This window comes from Balaenoptera borealis (assembly GCF_965194805.1).
Source record: "Balaenoptera borealis genome assembly, chromosome: 4".
Lineage (NCBI taxonomy): Eukaryota > Metazoa > Chordata > Mammalia > Artiodactyla > Balaenopteridae > Balaenoptera > Balaenoptera borealis.
The window spans coordinates 74,013,691-74,038,954 of record NC_138861.1 but is presented as its reverse complement, the minus strand read 5'-3'; the positions used below and the strand labels follow the sequence as shown (position 1 = coordinate 74,038,954).

General features: G+C 40.1%; 1 protein-coding gene and 1 pseudogene across 9 annotated transcripts in view; one reads left to right on the top strand and one right to left on the bottom strand.

Annotated features, from left to right (window-relative positions):
- Window positions 1-2,336: 2,336 nt before the first annotated feature.
- Window positions 2,337-8,379, bottom strand: LOC309627698 (nitric oxide-associated protein 1-like; annotated as a pseudogene). The gene is made up of 6 exons (XR_014249463.1): window positions 8,367-8,379; window positions 7,108-8,297; window positions 6,851-6,855; window positions 6,276-6,412; window positions 3,352-3,472; window positions 2,337-2,650 (listed from the first exon to the last, which is right to left on the bottom strand). The product of XR_014249463.1 is annotated as a nitric oxide-associated protein 1-like (transcript).
- A 12-nt stretch (window positions 8,380-8,391) lies between these two features.
- LOC309627926 (DNA-directed RNA polymerase II subunit RPB2-like) overlaps window positions 8,392-25,264 on the top strand; it is a 39,556-nt gene continuing 22,683 nt past the window's right edge. For 4 of the 8 annotated variants that reach the window (XM_082390320.1, XM_082390319.1, XM_082390321.1 and 1 more), the window contains exons 1-3: window positions 8,392-8,958; window positions 11,861-11,932; window positions 22,454-22,525. The gene's annotated coding sequence lies outside the window, so the exon portion shown is untranslated. The remainder of the gene's footprint in view (window positions 8,959-11,860; window positions 11,933-22,453; window positions 22,526-25,264) is intronic. The other 4 variants (XR_014244019.1, XR_014244020.1, XR_014244018.1 and 1 more) reach the window with 3 other exon arrangements.

Here is a 25,264-nt window from a genome sequence, read left to right as displayed (position 1 = left end):
GTAAGAGAACTTTCTTAAACCAAAATCCATTGTGGGTCAATTGGATAGAACAGCAGTGATCCTGGGCTGCATTAGGTTGGCAGAATGTGGTGTAAATTAGTAGCAGATCCTAGCACCAGTTCTCAACTGTCTAGGCACAGTTGTCTGAGGTCTGAGGGCCTTTTCTGTCTGAGGTATTGTAACCACTGTTTCCTGGCTTTCCGGCCTGTTTTTGCTGAGAATCATAAAATGTTAGGACTGAAATATCTACTGTCATTCCCCCATTTTACAGATGAGAAAATGATGACCCAAAGAGACTAATACAACCAGGGAAACTGAAACTTACTTAGTAAATTGCACTGTTTGAAGTTGCTAGCAAAATACCTTGGAACATTTTTAGATATGCCTCAGTCAAAACATAACCATTGAATTTTACAGGTAAGAAAAACCTGAGAATATAAGTTATGAACATTTAAAAATGGAATCTTTGCTGGTTGAGAGGTCTAAAAGCCTAGAGAGAAGATAAGGCGGGAGAAATATTCTGCTTTCTAAAATACATTGTAAGTTTTCAGGGTAAATACAGCATCAGTTTTTGGATTCTGTATTTTTCCACAAATGCTAAGTTTACCATATTTTCTTCATTTTATCTAAAGATTCAGGCCTAGCTCCAAACTATAAACAGTAGATAGAAATATAATGGTCACAATTTTAACTTGTAAAATTAATTGTATTTCACTCTCTCCAAAATAAACTAGAAATCGACTACCAATCATTTTCTCAACTTGGGAAGCTACCGCCCTCTAGAGGGTGGGTCTGGAAACGTCAGGGGTTTTTCTCAACTATCACGATGAGGGATGGGGCTGGGAAGTTGCTACTGGCCTTTCATATCTGGGGATGAAGGATGCACATAAAGAACTACCTTCCCCAAGATGTCAATAGTATTCACTTTCAAACCCAATGAAAGTGAGATCTACAAAGTTTTGACAAGTTGCGTTTTAAAATACCATTTATCCTACAGTGACTTATTTAGTGAGAAGGGAGCTAGAGTGTACACGTTGACAGAGAACATGGGACTACTAAGAAGTTCATGCTAGGGCTTCCCTGGTGGCTCAGTGGTTAAGAATACACCTGCCAGTGCAGGGGACACGGGTTCGAGCCCTGGACCAGGACGATCCCACATGCCGTGGAGCAACTAAGCCCATGCACCACAACTACTGAGCCTGCGCTCTAGAGCCTGTGAGCTACAACTACTGAGCCCATGTGCCACAACTACTGAAGCCCATGCGCCTAGAGCCCGTGCTCCGCAACAAGAGAAGCCACCGCAATGAGAAGCCTGCGCACCGCAATGAAGAGTAGCCCCTGCTCACCCCAACTAGAGAAAGCCCGCACGCAGCAACGAAGACCCAGCACAGCCAAAAATAAATAAATAAAGTAAATTTATTTAAAAAAAAAAGTTCATGCTAAACCTGAGTCTATAGGAAGCTCATGGATCTGCGTTTCAGGCCAGCTTACTCCACGAGCTTTTATCTCAACATTGGGATCTGGGACTTGACTGGCCAGTTCATTGTCCACAGCTGTAGTGCCACTTACTCAATTAGGAATACATAAAGGTAAAGACTTCTGACTGATGTAATGTTATACAGTGTTTACAGGCAAATGTTGATAAAATGGTTAAAGTGCTCTGATCCTTGCAGAAGAAACTGAATGCCAGAAAGACATAACATGAATTCTTTTCTAAGATTTTCAGGCACTTTTAGATTATGTAAGGGAAACTTCTACTTGTTTTCCACCTTCTATTCTCCCCTTCTTCCCTTAAGTAATACAAGTCTGAAATCCCCATTTCCCTCTACATCCTCCAGCTTCCCCATGGGGGGTGTGGCCGTGTAACTGTTGAGCAATGGACGCTGTGAGTGGGCAACTTCCAGCACTTCCTCCTTCTTTTCAGTAGGGGAGCCGCATGCTCTTCACTCTCTTCTCTTTTTCCCATTGCGAAAGGATGACGACTTGAGCAACCACCTTAGACCCAGAGATGGAAGCTGCGGCACGTTCCCCCAGTCGGGTCCTTGGATGACTACGTGGAGCAAAGCCACATACTCACTTCTATCTCATTTAAGCCAATGTATTTTGGAGAAATTGATTCTCTGCCATTTTTTCACATGACAACTAAGTTGCTCTCTCAACTAGCCTCCAAATTAGAAATGCCATCTGGTTTCATTAAAAATATAGTGGAAGAAACCTGAATTCAACAGAACTCCTTTTTAGGTATATCTGAATCACAGATACACACATATATGTACCCAGCAAAAAATAACTTCTGTTTACAAACTCAATTCATTAAAAAGAGGCACGGTCCTTGGTAGCTTAAAAAGGGTGGCGGAAGGCTTTATTATAGCAATATTTAATGCAATGCATACAGTAATGTTCTATATCGTTAATCTTCAATGTGAACAGGTCAGCTTCATATATTTATCTTTTTTTTTTTTTTTCTGCAGACTGTACACAAGGGCAGGAGGCTTTTTGGTTTTATAGGTCACGCTGCTCTGGATGCGCTCTCCTTTGATGTTAACTACATGTGGCAAGAGTGGGCGCCGGACCGTCAGAACTGTTCCTTCAGGTGTGTAGCCTCGGAGGTGCAGTTTGTCCTTGAACTGCGGCGTTACTGCTACCCAGCCTATGCAAGAACATGGCAGAACACAAATGGTGTTAGCAACTGTCTTATTAAAAACACCAAACACAGCTCAAAATGGAAACCCAAGGGAGGCTACTGCTGTGTTTCACTCTATTTTTTAAAAGCATACAATGCATTTGTGAAAAGGTACAGATTTATTTTCAGAGTAGGTTACATCTTATGAATAATCTAGAATGTATTTCTTAAAATATTCAGCTTATGTCAGTTAAGGCACATCTGTATAAAAAATATACTAAAAGTCAGTAAGGCTACTTTATTCACCTTTTAAAAAGTGCTTGGTGAAAACAAACAAAAAAACCCTAATGGTTTTTGAATAAGAATAAGGTATGTTTTTTTGTTTGTTTGTTTGTTTGTTTTGGCCATGCTATAGATAGGCAGTTAATGAAAGCTTAATCTCATTAGGATAAATAATTTTATAACATATTTTAAAAGAGAGATTTCTGACAACCCAATTATTCTAAGATCTCAACAGTGAAACCATATTTCTAATAAAATAAAATAATTTGGAAGGTCAAAAAAAAAAAAAAAGTGCTTGGTGTAGGGACCTCCCTGGCGGTCCAGTCGATAAGACTCCGTGCTTCTATTACAGGGGGTGCGGGTTCAATCCCTGGTCAGGGAGCTAAGATCCCACATGCCGCGCGGTGCGGCCAAATTAAACAAAAAAGTGCTTGGTGTAAAATTACCTGCAGAGGAGAACTTGATGTCAGCCACTGCTTCAGATTCCCCAAGTCCTTCATCTAATGTGATGTCTTCAGCAACAAGAGGAGGAAATCCTGCCATTCTTTCTTCTCCACCCATTGGAATCTTCCATTGGGAGGAGATGAAGATATTTGGAAGTTCAAATTAAACCCCTGATAACTCTAATATTAAGGCACTGATAATATATTACTGTACAGGTATCAAGAATAAAATCCTTTTAAACATTCAACTGTTGAAAAAACCTCAAATCACTTCTAGGTCAAATGAAAAACCCGGGAGCTCTGTGATGGGATGAAGCCTATAGATCTCAGTGACAAGGGCCCCATATGGGGATCCAACTGGTGGTAACCTCCAGACAGCAGAATCTTGCTTTATTAGCTTACAGTTTTTACAGTCCCCCATAAAGCTTTAGACAAAATAATTTTGGGCAATTAAAGCAACATCCTTCCAAATACCTTAGTTCTTACAGGCCTGGCTGGACACAGAGATTAATCCCTGCCTCATTACCTCTCAAGGGTACATGGATAATGGGTAAGATTCAGCTTCTGTGTTTACAGGTGTTTCCATGAATTGGAAGTAACTGGATAATAATTTACCTGTTTATTAACAGATCTCTCTGTGTTTAGCACTAAGGACACAAAGATAGCTATTACAATACGTTCTATATGGTCCCTACCCCCGAGGAGATCAGAAGGTGGAAACAGCAAGTAAATAAACTACAAGGTAAGAAACGCGATGAGAGGCATCTACTAAGTACTGTGATTGTGAAGGAAGTAATGAACGTGGTTTGGTCAAGGAAAACAATGAAGAGCAGAATTTGAAAAATAGATTAAAGTTACTCAGTGGAAAGGTATCCTGGGTTAGTATCATGTACAGACACAAATTGGAAAAAGGATAATGAGTTCAGAGAACGGTAGTTTAACTGTGCGGAGTATGTTATGTGTGTGTGTGTGCATTAGTGATGAGGCTATCAGTTTAGAGTTCTCTCAGTAATGTGGAACTACCAAGGAATTATAAGCAGGAAAGAGAAAAGAATCAAAAAGGAATACTGCGGCCTGCTTTGTATTTTGGAAAAATCTGCGTAGTGCAGGGTTTCTCAACCTCAGCACTATTGACCTTTTGGGCCAAATAATTCTTTGTCCCGGGAGGCTGTCCTGTGCATTGCACAAGTTTTAGCAGCCTCTACTCAGCATCCACCAAGTTGTGAAAACCAAAAACGCCTCCAGTCTTTGTCAAATGTTCCCTTGAGGTAAGAGTCAACCCTGGTTGAGAACTACAGCTGTGGTGGAATGAGGGTGGGCAGAAGGCAGTGAAACTGGGAGCTGGGAAAATACCTAAGGATCTCAAAACAGCCTAAAGAAAGTAGATTACAGTTTGGACTATGAGGCTGGTCTCAGTGATCATTAGGAGGCAGGATTGACTTTGACTTGGGAGGTGAGTAAGAAAACCAGAAGGCAAGGATGAGCCACAGAGCAGCCCAAGAAACCATTTGTATTACACCGGGAGAGAAGCCTCAGTGTTGCTTTGAGAAGTATCAGTGAGTCCACTCTGAAGACTACACAGATGCATGGGGGTGGAGCCCTACCCTGCAAATCCTACATGTCTCTGGAGTATTAACTTTAGGGCAGTTATTTCGATGGAGTTTTAATTTCACTCTGGCTTTCTTAGGAAATCCAGAGAGAAAGAAGCATTTACTTCCCAAGTCAGGTTGGTTTTATCCTTGTTGAAGGGCAGGTGTGTATTTTGTGTTTTGACTTATTTTCAGTTGTATGAGCATTAATTAATGGTAAATCACCTCTTCATTGGACGTACCCGCTATTTTTGCAGTAGGTATGTCTCATAATCTTCATCACCACAAATACTTAGGTATCAGTGACAACAGTCCCCTTGCACTTGATCTTCTCCACAACCTCGTGGTGTAGGTGCAACAGAGAGAGGTAAAGGAAACTTACCTAAAGTCACACAGCTTCGTTAAGTGGTGGAGCAGAGCAGGATTTGGACCCATCCTGGCTCCAGAGATCTTAACTATCATACACTACACACTAGCCAACAGTGTGTACCCATGTCTGGTTAAAGATCTGTAAACAGGCCCCATTCAGTCTCTGGTGAACTTGGAACAATTTCAGTGGCATAGAAAGGGCACAACGGGGACTGCAGAGGATGGGACGTGAGAAGCAGGATTAAGCTTGATTGTAAAGAGGAGGAACGAGCGGGACACTGAGTTTTGTTTTTTAAAGGTCAGAGAAATTTTACCACACTCCTTAAGAGGTCAAAGGAAGGAGCAAGTAAAGCAGGAGAGAAGAGGTACGATAATCTCTAAGTGCCTGGGATTAAGAACCTTGGAGGAGAGCTTTTCCACTCATACGAGGGCTTCTCAACTCAGCACTACGCACCTTTTGGACCAGATAATTCTGTGTTGTGAGGTGCTGTCTTGTGTATCGCATTACGTTTAGCATCATCTCTGGCTTCCACCCACTAGATGCCAGTAGCATCACCCAGTTGTGAGAAAATCTGTAACTTCTCTTCACTCACATTATCCAGTACAACTTTCTGCAATGATGTGACCGCTGGGCAGTTGAAAAGTGGCTAGTGCAAGTGAAGAACTAAATTTTAAAGTTTATTTCATTTTAATTAACTTATTTAAATAGGCACATGGCGCTACAATATTGGACAGTGTCACCTAGAGAAAACCCAGCTCTGTCACTATTCTAGGATCAGTCCAATCCAGCATCCCTTTTCTATAAGAGCCCACCTCACGTTATAGTCAAAATCCTCAAGGTGAACAAGGTCGGGGGAGAGCTAGCTGAGAGTGTAACAAAGATGGTTCTGTCCAACAAAGGCTTTTTTAGCAGGGCCGTGGGACTATTACAGGGTGTGTTAACCTAACTATCAAAGCATGCTGCCTCACCTTGAGTAACGTATGACCCCTGTGCTTCTGATATACAGTGTCCACCTTGTCCATTGAAGTAATGTGAACGGGAAGGAAGTTGGAAGCCACAACTGTAAGCCAAGTTCACTGATTTTCCTTAAGAAAGGAAGAAGGAACTTATTTTATACAATGAAAAACTACCAACCAGTATAAAATCGCTGTGTGTATAAGTCAACCAAAGTTCTCTACAGAGAAAAACAGCTTTTCAAAGTTAAATACTGGTTTCAAAGGAACAAATGAGGTATTTAGTTTTGCCTTCTATGACAAACAGGGTCATAGAAGCACCCATTTTGCAATTACTACAGACGTTTCTTAAAGCCACATATTTGACATTTCTTCTCAGCAAAGCCACACATCATATTGCATTAATGAATTATTCAAATGTTAAATCTGTATAGTAATCTCATGAGTAAACTCAAGATATGAAGAGAAAGTGAGGGGTGGAGCTAGGTGTAGAAAGTGAAAGAAGGATTTTCCGGAGAAATATACAAAGAACTAAAGCTACGAGGGAAACCTCCAAGATAACAAACTACTTTGTCATCTGGTTCACCTACAGTGCCTAGAAGAGGGACTGGTACATAGAAATACTCTAATTATTTCTGTTGGAAAGTTACTACAACATATACCGAATTTCCAAGCACTAAACTGACACAGAAGAGAAATGTGACCAAAGTAGGCAGATAATTTTTAAAGTGAAGGCTCCAGCCAGCCCCTAGTGGACATTAAGGAAAGATATAGGATTAGGTGCCTGAACCACGATCAGACTTCCAGCGTCTCAGAAAACGATGGGGACGGGCGCCCTAAGGCTCACCAGACCATCTGGTCAATAGCTTCGGCGCCCTTGGCGATGAAGTAATCGGACTCCAGGAGCGTGCTGAAGAGAGTGCACTTGCCAGCGTTGGTGGCGCCAACCAGGTAGACGTCGCCGCGGTAGCGTCAGGAACGCTGGAGCGCGGAGATCAACTCTTCGACTCCATAGCCAGTCTTGGAGCTGATGAGCCGCACGTCTCTGAGCATCGTGCTGGACTTGGGCGAAGGATTCGCTTTCTCTTGCTCGTCCCGTGGCCGGTCCCCGCTGGGGTGTTGTGGCCTTCGGTAGCCAGGGGGCGGCAGGAGCCCGGCGCGGGCACAGTCGTTCCACAGTCGCTCCTGGAGCCGCTGTCGGTAGCCGAGATATCCAGGGGCAGCAGATTCACCTTGTTTCCCAGCAAGATCAGCTGCTTGGGGCCCACCGGCGCGGGCAGGTGGGGCAGCAGGGCGTCGGGCAGATCAAGCAGGTCCACCATGTATGGCACCAGGGCGAGACTGGGCCGCCGCAGCACGGCGGTCACCAGCTCCAGGTACTGCTTGCGGCTCACCTGCAGATGCAGGGCGCGCCGGTGAAGCACCAGCAGTCAGCAGCGCTGGCATACGGTCCGGGTGCATCTGCCTGCCGTTCCGTAGTTCCTGCTGCCGCCGCTCCTCCCGCCGCTGCAGCACCCGTCGCTCCTCCTCCTCCTGCCGCTGCTGCAGCTCCCGCAGCTGGTCCTGGAGGGTCACTGCGGGCTCCGGATCCGGGACGTACTCGGGGAACAGAAAACTCTCCTCCATGTCAGCCCTTCCTTGGTTATCTCCAGTCGCTGTCGCGCCACGGGGAAGCCCACATCCCAGGCCGGATGAGTACAGGGAGGAGTTGGCCTCACAGCTCCTCTTAAGGAGCGTCTCCCAGAGGCCATGGCCCGCTACCGTGGGAGTGGATCCCCGCAGGAAGCTACATAGCAGCCTACGAGTGAGGCCCGTGGGCAGCATGAGAAACGCGGGCGTGGGCAAAAGGGGCTGAGCCACCTTTTCGCACGTGCTCTGTGGCCCCATATGTGAGTAAAACAGTAGAGACTACCTGAAAGCTGTCATTTGTCAGCGTCTCACTTCGGCTCCTTCTCTCGCGTCTAATCTCGTGAGTTCTCGCGATGAAGGCTCTGTGGCCTGAGAGCCCAGTTGAAACCAAGATAAAAGCACCGAGGACTTAGACTACGGTGGGTTGGTCGAATAGGCTAGCGAGTGAGGGTTTGTTCACTTTCAGGCTTCTTCAACGCGCTGGCACCATCTGCTGGTAAGAAATCACATTTTAAAAATCTTCGTGTTTTTTTGTCTTTGGAACTGGAAAAAAATAGAAAATTGAATGCCGCAGACATATGGCCACAATAAAATCCTTTTTTTTTTTTAACATCTTTATTAGACTATAATTGCTTTACAATGGTAAAAATCTTTTATTAATACATCTTCTTGGCTTTTTTTTTCATGTGTCATTATTTGTGCAACAGCATTAAAAAGCAAAAACTTTAATTGGCTAAGTCCAAAGCTGAGTGTAGAAGCAGCCCCCCCCCCCCCGCTTCAACCACTAGGAGCGTCAGCCCACAACTTGCGCATGTGCAGTTCTAGCCGTCACAAACCTTAACCTACACTTTGCGCAGGCGCAGAATTAATATTGGGCCTTTGTGGGGATTTTTTTTCCGCGCCCCCTGCCCCTCCCGCGCCATGAGACGCAGAGTATTCTGGGAACGCCCGATACGGAAATGTTTTCGTTTGACGCTGCGTCGGTTTGTGGGCGCTTGGCTTTTCTCTCTGTGGTTTTGAGAGTTAGCTTCTCGTGAACCGTTTGTCAATATGTGTGACGCACACGAGGGTAGGTGACCACTCAGAACACTCCGCGGCGACCCATCTAAGGGGGGAAACGGGTAGCTGGACGAATTGAGGATTTGCGGCCTCCTCCCCGGTCCGCCGCACCATTGCCCCAGTCGTTTCCCCGCACTCCCGAGGCCGCGAACGAATCCGGGATTTTGAGAGGTGGAGGGTGCAGGGAACGTAGCCTTTATCATCTTGGTCAGGGTGACTGTTGTTCTCTCATCTGTCTGCCCTGGGTGAATCTGACACTCTCTTCCCGTGTTGAAAATAGCGCGCAGAACCATGCGACAGGTTCTGTTGTTACGACTTTGAAGCAAAGGACTCCTTTCTTGATTTCCCTTAAGGCCAGAGTTAATGAATTTATGAATAGTTGGATTTTTGAGCGTCAGCCTGTGCCAGGCATTGTGCTAGGCTCTGGAAATACACCGGGGATAAAGAATCTTGAGGGGAGGGGAGCAGGGATTAGTCTGTTTTGGCGTTCCTTCATGCTGTCATATGCCTAAGTAAATTATCGTAAAAGATGACTTTTCCATTTCCTCTTTCCACAAGATGACACAGTTCTAGGTGGCGTGTGTTTCACTGAACAGGACCAATATATCTTTTTTTTTCTTTTTATATGTAGAATTCTTGGTCATGTTTAGTGTATTTTCATGATGTATTTTTAAAGCTCCCAATTCCATTCTCTACAGCTTCTATTTCTACATCGTCTTCTTCTAGCTCCTTATACCGTGTTCACCCCTCACATTTCTCCTTATTTTCTCAGCTGCTTCGTGGAGAAAGTAGAAGCAGAAGCTTAAACTCTACTGTTTAAACTTATGTCACTTTTAATCTTGAGTCTAATTTATTAGCATCATTATTATATTCTCTCTCTTTTTTTTTTTTACATTCTCTTAATTCTGTGTTGGAAAAAAAGTTGAAAGTTTTTTAGCTTCATTTTTGAGTAGGTAATATATTCTCATGGCTCAACAAGACATGAAAATGTAAAGTGTGAGGTCTTATTCTTGTCCACCATCTCTCCTGTGTGAGCCCTCGCCATCATAAGTAACCACTGTTCTTTAGAGTCATAAGTAACCACTGTTCTTAGATTCTTAGCTCTCCAGATGCTTTATTTATATTCAAGGAAATACAAGTATAGTAGTATCTTTTTTTAAAGCTTATTTATTTATTTATTTTTGGCTGCGTTGCGCACGCTTTCTCTAGTTGTGGCGAGCGGGGGCTACTCTTCGTTGAGGTGTGTGGGCTTCTCATTGCGTTGGCTTCTGTTGTTGAGGAGCACGAGCTCTAGGCGCACGGGCTTCAGTAATTGTGGCACACGGTCTTTGTTGCTTCGCAGCATGTGGGATCTTCCCAGACCAGGGATCGAACCCGTGTCTCCTGCATTGGCAGGTGGATTCTTAACCACTGCGCCACCAGGGAAGTCCCTACAAATATAGTATTCTGTTTTCCCCCTTTTTACAGACGAAAAGTAACTTCACATTTTTCTGCACTTTTATTTTTTGCTTTATTTATCTACTATATCCAGGAGATTTTCATATCAGTACATAGAGAGCATCCTATTTTTTTTTCACAGCTACTTAGTTTGTCTGGATATACTAACTAAAGTTGTGTCTTGATGGATAGTTGGGTTACTTCCAGTCTTTTTCTGCTTCAAACAATGCTGTAATGAGTAATCTTGTACATATCATTATGTCCAATACAAGTATATCTGTAGGATAAATTTTTAAGTATAGAATTGTCAGGTCAGATAATGTACACATGTTACACAAAATACTAACATTTTGCTAAATGGTGCCAAGTGACCACTGTAGTGATTGTGCTAATTAATATTCTCTTAACAATGTATAATAATCCTGTGGGAAAAGAGTTAACGTTATCTCAGTTATCAAGTTTGCTCCAGCATTGAGTCTCCATTCCATTCCTGCCTGTGTCCTTTGATCATTATTTGATATGCCCTCATCAGTTTTTAGACACTTTTTCTTCAGCTGGCTTCTTTCTGTGCGAAATATTAGATCTCTCTTGTCCTCAAGAAAGCAAGTTGAATGGTTTATTTCCTTTTTCTTCCAATATTTTGAGAAAATAAGTGACTTCTCAATGGATAAATCAGATGGACATTTTTTAAACCTTATCTAAACCCTGTGGTAGTCAACACTGTTGAGGACTTTCTCATGGAAAGTCATTCGTTCAATGTGCAACATCACTCTCACTTAATTCTTCTTACCTTTGTGGCTTTTTTTCTCTTTATCTTCTGCTGTCCACATTATCCCTGGATGATTTCATCCCTTCTCCATCGCTTCAGTTTCCATACGTGGATGACTTCTGAGTACAGTCAGCCCTCCATATCAGTAGGTTCTGCATCTGGGAATTTAACTAACCTCGGATGGAAAATATTTGGGAAGAAAGTGCCAGGAAGGAAAACTTGAATTTGCCTTGAGCTGACAACTGTTTATAGGTGTGCCTTGTTTTATTTTGCACCTCTTTTTGTGCTTCACATTACTGCATTCTTTACAAATTTAGGTTTATGGCAACCCTGGATTGAGCAAGTCTGTTGATGCCATTTTTTTAGACAGCATTTGTTCATTTCATGTCTCTGTATCAGATTTTGGTAATTCTTGCAATATTTCAGACTTTTTCATTATTATATTTGTTATGGTGATCTGTGATCAGTGATCTTTGATTTTACTACTATGAGTCTCTGAAAGATCAGATGATGGTTAGCATTTTTTCACAAAAAAGTATTTTTTAATTAAGGTATCTACATAATTTTTTAGACATAATGCTATTGCATAATTAATAGACTATGGTATAGTATAAACATAACTTTTATATGCCCAACAGGCTTTCTGTCTTGTTCAATTGATCTGTATTTTTGTTTGTTTGTTTGTTTGTTTGTTTTTTGAACTTAGTGCTTTGTATTTACAAAAGAAAAATAATGAAGGAAAAGTCTGACGCTAATCAGCTGGAGACACGGAGCAAAGGTGAGAATCTGGGGGAAAGGGTAGGGGATCTGTATTTGTTTTTGTGCCAGTACCATAGTGTTTTGATTACTGTAGCTTTCTAGTATAGTCTGAAGTCAGGGAGCCTGACTCCTCCAGTGGCATTTTTCTTAGAATTGCTTTGGCTGTTCGGGGTCTTCGTTGTTACCATACAAATTAAAAACAATTTTTGTTCTAATTTTGTGAAAAACGTATAAAAATGTGTAATTTGATAGGGATTGCACTGACTCTGTAAATTTCCTTGGATAGTACACTCATTTTGACAATATTGATTGTTCCAATCCAAGAACAGGATATATCTTTACATCTGCTTGTGTCATCTTCCATTTCTTTCATCAGTGTCTTAAAGTATTTGGAGTACACATCTTTTGCTTCCTTAGGTAGGTTTATTCCTAGTTATTTTATTCTTTGGATGTGATGGTAAATGGGATTGTTTCCTTAACTTTTCTTTCTGATCTTTGATTGTTAGTGTATAGAAATGCAAGAGATTTCTATGTATATATTTTGTATTCCGCAGCTTTAGCGGAATTAAGTCTTTTCAATTTTTCGATTTTATTTAATTTATTTTTTTATACAGCAGGTTCTTATTAGTTATTCATTTTATACATATTAGTGTATATGTGTCAATCCAGTCTCCCAGTTCATCAGACCACCACCACCTCCCCCCCCACCACTTTCCCCCCTTGGTGTCCATACGTTTGTTCTCTACATCTCTGTCTCAATTTCTGCTCTGCAAACCAGTTCATCTGTAACCATTTTTCTAGGTTCTACATATATGCGTTAATATACGATATTTGTTTTTCTCTTTCTGACTTACTTCCCTCTGACAGTCTCTAGATCCATCCATGTCGCTACAAATGACCCAGTTTCGTTCCTTTTTATGGCTGAGTAATATTCCATTGTATATATGTACCATATCTTCTTTATCCATTCATCTGTCGATGGGCATTTAGGTTGCTTCCATGTCCTGGCTATTGTAAATAGTGCTGCAATGAACATTCGGGTGCATGTGTCTTTTTGAATTATGGTTTTCTCTGGGTATATGCCCAGTAGTGGGGTTGCTGGATCATACGGTAATTCTATTTTTAGTTTTTTAAGGAACCTCCATACTGTTCTTCATAGTGGCTGTATCAATTTACATTCCCACCAACAGTGCAAGAGGGTTCCCTTTTCTCCACACCCTCTCCAGCATTTGTTGTTTGTAGATTTTCTGATGATGCCCATTCTAACTGATGTGAGGTGATATCTCATTGTAGTTTTGATTTGCATTTCTCTAATAATTAGTGAGGTTGAGCAGCTTTTCATGTGCTTCTTGGCCATCTGTATGTCTTCTTTGGAGATACGTCTATTTAGGTCTTCTGCGCATTTTTGGATTGGGTTGTTTGTTTTTTTAGTACTGAGCTGCATGAGCTGTTTATATATTTTGGAGATTAATCCTTTGTCCGTTGATTCGTTCGCAAATATTTTCTCCCATTCTGACGGTTGTCTTTTCGTCTTGTTTGTAGTTTCCTTTGCTGTGCAAAAGCTTTTAAGTTTCATTAGGTCCCATTTGTTTATTTTTGTTTTTATTTTCATTACTCTAGGAAGTGGATCAAAAAAGATCTTGCTGTGATTTACATCAAAGAGTGTTCTTCCTATGTTTTGCTCTAAGAGTTTTATAGTATCCGGTCTTACATTTAGGTCTCTAATCCATTTTGAATTTATTTTTGTGTATGGTGTTAGGGAGGGTTCTAATTTCATTCTTTAACATGTAGCTGTCCAGTTTTCCGAGCACCACTTATTGAAGAGACTGTCTTTTCTCCATTGTATATCCTTGCCTCCTTAGTCATACATTAGTTGACCACAGGTGCGTGGGTTTATCTATGGACTTTCTATCCTGTTCCATTGATCTATATTTCTGTTTTTGTGCCAGTACCATATTGTCTTGATTACTGTAGCTTTGTAGTATAGTCTGAAGTCAGGGAGTCTGATCCCTCCAGCTCCGTTTTCTTCCCTCAAGGCCGCTTTGGCTATTCGGGGTCTTTTGTGTCTCCATACAAATTTTAAGATTTTTTGTTTTAGTTCTGTAAAAAATGCCATTGGTAATTTGATGGGGATTGCATTCAATCTGTAGATTGCTTTGGGTAGTATAGTCATTTTCACAGTATTGATTCTTCCAATCCAAGAACATGATATATCTCTCCATCTGTTTGTATCATCTTTAATTTCTTTCATCAGTGTCTTATAGTTTTCTGCCTACAGATCTTTTGTCTCCCTAGGTAGGTTTATTCCTAGGTATTTTATTCTTTTTGTTGCAGTGGTAAATGGGAGTGTTTCCTTCATTTCTCTTTCAGATTTGTCATCATTAGTGTATAGGAATGCAAGAGATTTCTGTGCATTGATTTTGTATCCTGCAACTTTACCAGATTCATTGATTAGCTCTAGTAGTTTTCTGGTGGCATCTTTACGATTCTGTATGTACAGTATCGTGTCATCTGCAAACAGTGACAGTTTTAATTCTTCTTTTCCAATTTGTATTCCTTTTATTTCTTTTTCTTTTCTGATTGCCGTGGCTAGGACTTCCAAAACTATGTTGAATAATAGTGGTGAGAGTGGACATCCTTGCCTTGTTCCTGATCTTAGAGGAAATGCTTTCAGTTTTTCACCATTGAGAATGATGTTTGCTGTGGGTTTGTTTTGTATGGCCATTATTATGTTGAGGTAGGTTCCCTCTATGCCCACTTTTTGGAGAGTTTTTATCATAAATGTGTGTTGAATTTTGTCAAAAGCTTTTTCTGCATCTATTGAGATGATCATATGGTTTTTCTTCTTCAATTTGTTAATGTTGTGTATCACATTGATTGATTTGCGTATATTGAAGAATCCTTGCATCCCTGGGATAAATCCCACTTGATCGTGGTGTATGATCCTTTTAATGTGTTGTTGGATTCTGTTTGCTAGTATTTTGTTGAGGATTTTTGCATCTATATTCATCAGTGACACTGGTCTGTAATTTTCTTTTATTGTACTATCTTTGTCTGGTTTTGGTATCAGGGTGATGGTGGCCTCATAGAAGGAGTTTGGGAGTGTTTCTTCCTCTGCAATTTTTTGGAAGAGTTTGAGAAGGATGGGTGTTAGCTCTTCTCTAAATGTTTGATAGAATTCACCTGTGAAGCCATCTGGTCCTGGCCTTTTGTTTGTTGGAAGATTTTTAATCACACTTTCAATTTCATTACTTGTGATTGGTCTGTTCATGTTTTCTGTTTCTTCCTGGTTCATTCTTGTAAGGTTATATGTTTCTAAGAATTTGTCCATTTCTTCCAGGTTGTCCATTTTATTGGCATAGAGTTGCTTGTCGTAGTCTTTTAGGATGCTTTGTATTTCTGCCGTGTCTGTTGTAACTTTTCTCCTTTTTCATTTCTAATTTTATTGATTTGAGTCCTCTCCCTCTTTTTCTTGATGAGTCTGGCTAATGGTTTATCAATTTTGTTTATCGTCTCAGAGAACCAACTTTTAGTTGTATTGATCTTTGCTATTGTTTTCTTTGTTTCTGTTTCATTTATTTCTGTTCTGATCTTTATGATTTCTTTCCTTCTACTAACTTTCGGTTTCGTTTGTTCTTCTTTTACTAGTTCCTGTAGGTGTAAGGTTAGATTGTTTATTTGAGATGTTTCTTGTTTCTTGAGGTAGGCTTGTATAGCTATACGCTTCCCTCTTAGAACTGCTTTTGCTGCGTCCCATAGTTTTGGATCATCGTGTTTTCATTGTCATTTGTCTCTAGGTATTTTTTGATTTCCTCTTTGATTTCTTCAGTGATTTCTTGGTTATTTAGTAACGTATTGTTTAGCCTCCACGTGTCTGTGTTTTTTTACGTTTTTTTCCCCTGTAATTGATTTCTAATCTCATAGCGTTGTGGTCAGAAAAGATGCTTGATATGATTTCAGTTTTCTTAAATTTACTGAGGCTTGATTTGTGACCCAAGATGTTATCTATCCTGGAGAATGTTCCATGCGCACTTGAGAAGAAAGTGTAATCTGTTGTTTTTGAATGGAATGTCATATAAATGTCAAATCTATCTGGTCTTTTGTGGCTATTTAAAGCTTGTGTTTCCATATTAATTTTCTGTTTGAATGATCTGTCCATCGGTGTAAGTGAGGTGTTAAAGTCCCCCACTATTACTGTGTTAGTGTCGATTTCCTCTTTTATAGCTGTTAGCAGTTGCCTTATATATTGAGGTGCTCCTATGTTGGGTGCACATATATTTATAATTGTTCTATCTTCTTCTTGGATTGATCCCTTGATCATTATGTAGTGTCCTTCCTTGTCTCTTGTAACATTCTTTATTTTAAAGTCTATTTTATCTGATATGAGTATAGCTACTCCAGCTTTCTTTTAATTTCCATTTGCATGGAATATCTCTTTCCATCCCCTCACTTTCAGTCTGTATGTGTCCCTAGGTCTGAAGTGGTTCTCTTGTAGACAGCATATATATGGGTCTTGTCTTTGTATCCATTCAGCAAGCCTGTGTCTTTTGGTTGGAGCATTTAATCCATTCACATTTAAGGTAATTATCGATATGTATGTTTCTATTACCATTTTGTTAACTGTTTTGGGTTTGTTTTTGTAAGTTCTTTTCTTCTCTTGTGTTTCCCACTTAGAAAAGTTCCTTTAGTATTTGTTGCAGAGCTGGTTTGGTGGTGCTGAATTCTCTTAGCTTTTGGTTATATGTAAAGCTTTTGATTTCTCCATCGAATCTGAATGAGATCCTTGTCGGGTAGAGTAATCTTGGCTTTAGGTTCTTTGCTTTCATTACTTTAGGTATGTCATGCCACTTCCTTCTGGCTTGTAGAGTTTCTGCTGAGAAATCAGCTGTTAACCTTATGGGTGTTCCCTTGTATGTCATTTGTCGTTTTTCCCTTGCTGCTTTCAATAATTTTTCTTTGTTTTTAATTTTTACCAATTTGATTACTATATGTCTCGGCGTGTTTCTCCTCGGGTTTATCCTGTATGGGACTCTCTGCGCTTCCTGGACTTTGGTGGCTATTTCCTTTCCCATGTTAGGGAAGTTTTTGAGTGTAATCTCTTCAGATATTTTCTGGGGTCCTTTCTCTCTCTCTTCTCCTTCTGGGACCCCTATAATGCGAATGTTGTTGCATTTAATGTTGTCCCAGAGGTCTCTTAGGCTGTCTTCATTTATTGTCAGTCTTTTTTCTTTATTCTGTTCCATAGCAGTGAATTCCACCATTCTGTCTTCCAGGTCACTTATCCGTTCTTCTGCCTCAGTTATTCTGCTATTGATTTCTTCTAGTGTATTTTTTGTTTCAGTTATTGTATTGTTCATCTGTTTTTTTGTTCTTTAATTCTTCTAGGTCTTTGTTAAACCTTTGTTGCATCTTCTCGATCTTTGCCTCCATTGTTTTAACGAGGTCCTGGATCATCTTCACTATCATTATTCCGAATTCTTTTTCGGGAAGGTTGCCTATCTCCACTTCATTTAGTTGTTTTTCTGGGATTTTATGTTATTCCTTCATCTGGTATATAGCCGTCTGCCTTTTCATCTTTTCTGTCTTTCTGTGAATGTGGTTTTTGTTCCACAGGCTGCAGGATTGTAGTTCTTCTTGCTTCTGCTCTCTGCCCTCTGGTGGATGAAGCTATCTAAGGGGCTTGAGCAAGTTTCCTGATGGGAGGGACTGGTGTAGCGGAATTCATTCTTGAGCTCTAGTAGTTTACTGGTAGCATCTTTATGATTTTCTATGTATAGTATCATGTCATCTGCCAACAGTGACAGTTTTACTTCTTCTTTTCCAATTTGGATTCATTTTATTTCTTTTTCTATCCTGATTGCAGTGGCCAGGACTTCCAAAACTATGTTGAATAAAAGTGGCGAGAGTGGACATCCTTGTCTTGTTCCTGATCTTAGAGGAAGTGCTTTCAGCTTTTCACCATTGAGTGTGATGTTAGCTGTGGGTTTGTCATATATGGCTTTATTATGTTGAGGTAGGTTCCCTCTATGCCCACTTTCTGGAGGTTTTTATCAAAAATGTGTGTTGAATTTTGTTAGAAGCTTTTTCTTCATCTATTGAGATGATCGTATGGTTTTTATCCTTCAATTTATAATGTGGCGTATCACACTGATTGATTTGTGGACATTGAAAAATCCTTGCATCCCTGGGATAAATCCCACTTGATCATCGTGTATGATCCTTTTAATGTATTGTTGGATTCGGTTTGTTAGCATTTGTTGAGGATTTTTGCATCTGTGTTCATCAGTGATATTGGCCTGTAAGTTTCTTTTTTTGTGATATGTTTGTCTGGTTTTGATATCAGGTGATGGTGGCCTCCTAGAAGGAGTTTGGGAGTGTTCCTTCCTCTGCAGTTTTTTGGAATAGTTTCAGGAGGTTGGGTGTGATAGACCCACTCCTATGTTGGGTGCATGTATATTTACAATTGCAGTATCTCCTTCTTGTATTGATCCCTTGATCATTACATAGTGTCCTTCTTTGTCTCTTCTAACAGTCTTTATTTTAAAGTTTGTTTTGTCTATATGAGTATTGCTACTTCAACTTTTTTTACGTTCCATTTGCATGGAATACCTTTTTCCATCCCCTCACTTTCAGTCTGTATGTGTCCCTAGATTTGAAGTGGGCCTCTTGTAGACAGCATATATATAGGTCTCGTTTTGTATCCATTCAGCCAGTCGGTGTCTTTTGGTTGGAGCATTTAATCCAATTACATTTAAGGTAATTATTGATATGTGTGTTCTTATTACTATTTTGTTAATTGTTTTGGATTTGTTTTGTAGGTCTTTTTTCTTCCCCTTCTCTTTTGTTCTTCCCTCTTGTGATTTGATGACTATTTTTTTTTTTTAATGTATAAATTTATTTATTTATTTTTGGCTGTGTTGGGTCTTTGTTGCTGCACACGGGCTTTGTCTAGTTGCAGCACACTGGGGCTACTTTTTGTTGTGGTGCGCAGGCTTCTCATTGCAGTGGCTTCTCTTGTGGTGGAGCACGGGCTGTAGGCATGCAGGCTTCAGTAGTTGTGGCTTGCAGGCTCTGTAGTTGTGTCTTGTGGGCTCTAGAGCACAGGCTCAGTAGTTGTGGCATATGGGCTTAGTTGCTCCGCAGCATGTGGGATCTTCCCGGACCAGGGCTCAAACTCGTGTCCCCTGCACTGGCAGGCGGATTCTTAACCACTGCGCCACCAGGGAAGTCCCATGACTATGTTTAGAGTTGTGTTTTATAGCTTTTTCTTTTTTGTATGTGTATTTATTGTAGATTTTTGGTTTGTGGTTATTGTGAGGTTTTTAATATAGCAGTCTCTCTATATTTTTTTATATATATGATTGTTTTAAGTTGCTGGTCTCTTAATTGCAAATGCATTTTGAGTATCTTGCATTTGTACTCTTCTCTTCTCATCATTGCTAATTTTGACTTGATATTTGTGTGTGGATGATTTCCTGCCTTTACTGTATGTTTATCTTTACTGATGAGCTTTGTCATTGGTAATTTTCTTGGTTCTAGTTGTCGCCTTTTCTTTTCCATCTAGAGAAGTTCCTTTAGCATTTGTTGTAAAGCTGGTTTGGTGGTGCTGAATTCTCTTAGCTTTTGCTTGTCTGTAAAGCTTTTGATTTCTCTGTCAACTCTGAACAAGAGCCTTGCTAGGTAGAGCATTCTTGGTTGTAGGTTTTCCCCTTTGATCACTTTAAATATATCATGGCACTCCCTTCTGGCCTGCAGAGTTTCTGGGGAAAAAAACAGCTGATAACCTTATGGGGATTCCCTTGTATGTTATTTGTTGCTTTTCCCTTGTTGCTTTTAACGTTTTCTCTTTGTTTTTAATTTTTATCAGTTTGATAAATATGTGTCTCAGAGTGTTGCTCCTTGGATTTATCCTGTATGGAACTCTCTGCACTTCCTGGACTTGAGTGATTGTTTCCTTTCCTATGTTAGGGAAATTTTCGGCTATTATCTCTTCAAATATTTTCTCAGGCCCTTTTTCTCTCTCTTCTCCTTCTGGGACCCCTATAATGTGAACGTTGGTGCATTTAATATGTCCCAGAGGTCTCTTAGACTGTCCTCATTTCTTTCCATTCTTCTTTCTTTATTCTGTTCCGCAACAGTGATTTCCACCAATCTGTTTTCTAGTCTCGTTTATTCTGCAATTGATTCCTTCTAGTGTATTTTTAATTTCAGCTATTGTATTGTTCATCTCTATGTCTTTGTTTTTTAAATCTTCTAGCTCTTTATTAAACATTTCTTGTATCCTCTCGGTCTGTGTCTCCATTCTTTTTCTGAGATTTTGGATCATCTTTACTATCATTACTCTGAATTCTTTTTCAGGTAGATTGACTATCTCCACTTCACTTAGTTCTTTTTGGGTTTTGTCTGGTTCCTTTGGAACATATTTCTCTGCCATCTCATTTTGTCTAACTTCCTGTGTTTGTGGTCTCTGTTCCTCAGGCTGCAGGACTGTAGTTCCTTTTGCTTCTGGTGTGTGCCCCCAGTGGGTGAGGTTGGTTCAGGGGCTTATGCAGGCTTCCTGGTGGGAGGGGCTGGTGTCTGCCCACTGGTGTGTGGAGCTGGGTCTTATCCTTCTGGTGGGCAGTGGTGTGTTTATAAGCAGCTGTTGGTTCAGGACAACTTTAGGCAGCCTGTCTGCTGATGGGTAGGGCTGCGTTCCCACCCTGTTGGTTGTTTGGCCTGAGACGTCCCAGCACTGGAGCCTGCAGGCTTTCAAGTGGGGCAGGTCTTGGTGCCAAAGTGGCAACCTCGGGAGAGCTCACTCTGGGACCTCTACCACCAGTGGCCTTGCCCCTGGTGTGAGCCACAGCCAACCCCCTCCTCCCCGGGAGACACCCCAAGACCTGCAGTTACATCTGGCCCAGACTCCTGTGGATTCACTGTTTTGCCCTGGGTCCCAGTGTATGTGAAAACTTGTGTGCTCCCTCCAAGAGTGGAGTCTGTAATTTCCCCCAGTCCTGTGGAGCTCCTGCACTCAATCCCTGCTGACCTTGAAAGCCAAATGCTCTGGGGGCTCCTCCTCCCATTGCCAGTCCCCCGCTGGGGAGCCTGATGTGGGGCTCAGAACTCTCACTCCTGTGGGAGAACCTCTGTGATATAATTATTTTCCAGTTTGTGGGTTGCCCGCCTGGCAGATATGGGATTGATTATATCGTGAAAGCGCCCCTCCTACCATCTCATTGTGGCTTCTTCTTTTTCTTTGGATGTAGAATATCTTTTTTGTTAGGTTTCCATCTTTTTTGTTAGTGGTTGTTCAGCAGTTATTTGTGATTTTGGTGTTTTCGTGAGAGGAGTTGAGCTCAAGTTCTTCTACTCCCCCATCTCGTCCTTATCTCCACAACACACTTATTCTTTTACATAAGAAGATGAGACTAATATTAGGACCAGTGCACCCTAATTTTTCAAATGCCCTGTTGTTTAAGTACCTATTATTGCATAACTACCCCAAAATTTGGCTGTGCAAAAATTAATTTAATATGTTCATGGATTCAGTGGGTCAGGAATTTGGACAGAGCATAGTAGGAATGGCTCATCTGCTGCCTGATGTCAGTGGTTGAACTGAGAAGTCTCAAAGGCTGAGTGTTGACAGCTGGGGGTTGGGTGATCCTAGAGTGTTTACTCACATGTCTGGCCTCCAGCCTAGGAAAACTCAAGGACTAGGATTGCTGACTAGAGCATCTGTAAGTGGCCTCTCCATGTAGTTTGGGCTTCCTCACCCAAGTATACCAGCCTTAGAGTAGTAGAACTTCTTAGTGGCAGCTCAGGGCTCCAGAAGAAAGTGTCTCAGCAAACAAGGTGGAACCACATTGCCTTTCCTGACCTAGCTTCTAAAGTCATGTAGCATTGTTTTAGCTGTATTCTCTTGGTTATAGGAGAGTCAAAAATCCACTCACATTCAAGGGAAGAAAAGATAGACTCTCATATCTTGGTAGTAGGAGTGTCAAGACCACTTTTATTATTATAAAGGAGCATGTGAAATGGACGATATGGTTGTGATCATCTTTGGAAAATACAGCCTGTTATCCCTGTCCATGTATGAAATGTTGCTGTAATAGACAGCCCACCTTAAGGTATTGCCCAGCTATTGGAGTCTTTTGCTGGCTGTACCCTCTTACCCAAATGTCTCCAAGGAGCCTGTTGGTCAGAGGACTATGACCTTGTTCCTAGTTATCAATAGTTAGCTATTAATGAGAATTACATGGACTTTCTGGAGAAGATGGAATACTTAAAATTCACACAATTTACACTGAACCTTTGTCATGAAGCCACTTAGTGTGTTGGGAGAATACCTGTGTGACATAGACATATGTATATATAGACCTATGAATATTATTTCATTACAATTCAGTTAATGTAATTGACTGAAATTTTAGAAAAGTGGGGTAAAAGGATTGTTTTTTACTTAGCAGATAGTTATATGTTTCTTCTACATCATATCATAGGAGCAAGATGTTAACTGGTTGCATTTTACTGAAAGTGAGAATATTTTTGTTTTTTGTAGATATGCAGTATGATGAGGAGGAGGATGAAATCCCCCAGATTTGTGGCAAGAGGCATGCTGGATTGTAATCAGGTAACTTTTTAGACCAAACTGAATCAACTTTAAAAAGCACTATAAGCTATACAGGAATTTCCTGCTAATTCTGATTTTGAAAATTAAATGTTCTATATGAATATGCTACATGAGAGCTGGTTTCTCATTTTATTTATTTATTTAAATATTTAACTTTAACTTTTGAAGTATTTCCGACCTACACAAAAGTTACACAAAGAAATCATGTATGTACTTCACCCAGATTCCATAAATGTTAACCTTATATTACATTTTCTTTGTCTTTTCCTTTTTCTCTCTCTCTACATATATTTTTTTTCTGAAACATTTGGGAGTAATTTGGTTACATAAGAACATTCTTTTACATACTCATAGAACTCATCAAAATCAGGAAATTAATATTAATACAGTTATTTAATCTAGAAACCATATGCAAATTCTGCCAGTTGTCCTACTAATGTTGTTTATAACAAAATAAAAAGAGGTTTTTTGATCCTGGATCCAACATAAGAGCGCATAGTGGAATTAGTTTTCATGCCTTATTTTTTTGTCTCCCATAATCTACAACAGTTTCTCACTCTTTTTCTGTTTTTCCTTACCTTGACATTTTTGAAGAATACATGCCAGTTACTTTTTAGAATGCCCCTCAGTTTGGGTTTCCTCATAATTAGATTCAGAGGATTACTTTTGGAAACATTGAATTTTCTGCTCTTAGTGCATTATATCAGGAGGCACATGATGCCTATTAGGTGCTATTAATTTGATTCCTTTGTTTTCTCATTATTTTAAATGGATGAAGTTACAGTAGGTGGTAGTATTTCAACCCAAATTCCCATTCAATTGTGAGTATAATTAACTGTAATAAAAGTCAGTAAGAAGCCTTACATATAGGTAAGAAGAGTAACTTTTAACTAAATAAAGTAACATCCTGCTATGGGATGTAAAATGTAAAAACTCTCCTCTCTTACCAAACTGACAGTTGCTTTGTATATAGTAACATTATGATTCCTCTTTGAGCCTTGCCATCTCCAAGATGCACATCCTCTCAGTTGACCCTCTCTCCTTTTTCAAAGAACACATGCTTCTGACATTCTACTAGTTGTATTTGGAGGATAAGTGAACCTTTCTTGAACATTGTTTTGTTAAAAATCTATTGAGTTTTTGGGGTGTAAGTACATATCTATTTTCCCTATTAAACATGGGTATAAAAACTTCTTACTGAGATATTTTGTATTTTCTATGATGTTTGAGTATTAAACACCAACAGACATTTTATTAGGAAATGCCTTTATTCTGTAGGGTATGCCTATATTCTGTAATCTCTAGGGAGAAAGAATATTTTGATCTTAGCCAAAAGAGAGTTGTTTTCAATGTATGTGACAGGTTGCTCAAGGATAAAATACCCTATTTGACCAGTCATTGCATTTAACATTTGTTACAAAATAAATTATTAGATGCTTATACTTGAATTGATTATAGGTGCTTTGGCTATTGTGAGATGACATTTTGTTTTTTCACTATTTAACATCAAGTGATCTGTCCCAAGCATTGTGAATGTGATATTACTTAATATCACCAATGACTTCAGTAAGATGATTTCGTGTACAATTATCATGGTAGATAGCATAAATATGAACTATTCATAGAGTTTAGGTGTTTAAAGAATAGCATTTGAATGAAGAAGTAATACTGTTCTAATGATTTGGGGGAAAGTAACTATGGTTCAGCTTCCTGGGGGACTGAAACTTGTTCATAGTTTTGTAAAGATTTTTCATTGTAAATTGTCCATAAAAACCATTGCTATTTATCTTACGGACAGTGCCTTCTAGGTGCTTCTTACATATCGATGGCTAACCCAGATCATTGTGAGAAATTTTTCTTTCTTGTCAGCTCACAGTCTCTACTGAAGGAAATTGCCCCCACCATTCTTGAGGCCATACCTTGTACAGGGATGATTGTGTACTGTGTTCTCTACCATAGGACCTGACTTCTAATATTGGTGACCACGGTGGGTTGAATCAGGGTGGGACTTTGACCCAAAGCCAGCCAGTCTGTAGGCTGGCCAGTAACCTGTGTGGTGATCTGATGATGTCAGAATGGGAGGCTGATGATTAGTTGGGCTACACATGTTGTTTCAGAAAATTAATCTGAGGATGGGGAGTTAGTTACTAAGGAGAGGAGGCTAGAAGCTGAGTCCAGCTATGCAGCTCTTCCTGTGTGGTGGTGAGGGGAGAGATTCCTCTTGCACTTATATCTACTTGTATCTTCATTGTATATCTCCTTCCCCATCCCTGACGTGAACAAGTGTCTATTCCTTGTAAACAGTACATCTACTCTTTTAGATTCTTTGTTCTTCTTTAAGGCATCATTCTGTGATTTCTCTATCTACACTACTAATTCTGATCTCTCACCCTTGCTCCATTTGTTATCATCAGTCATTTGCTGAATATTTTCACTTCAGTGACTTATTCTCATCTTACCTTTAACATATTCAAAATAGAATAATTTTAACCTAAAGTTGAAATTCTTACCCATTCCATATTTTAGTCATTGATAGCATCATCCTCATGCTCATTCAAATTAGAGGTTTTTTTGTTTGTTTGTTTGTTTTTTTTTTACAAGAAATGCTGTTTAACTTTTGAGGTAATAAAAAAGTAAAATAACAATGAAATATTCTGTTTTTACATGTCATGTTGAATCAGACAACAACTTAAACAAAATCCTTTGTTCTTAGAGTATACGGAAATGAGCAATCCTCCA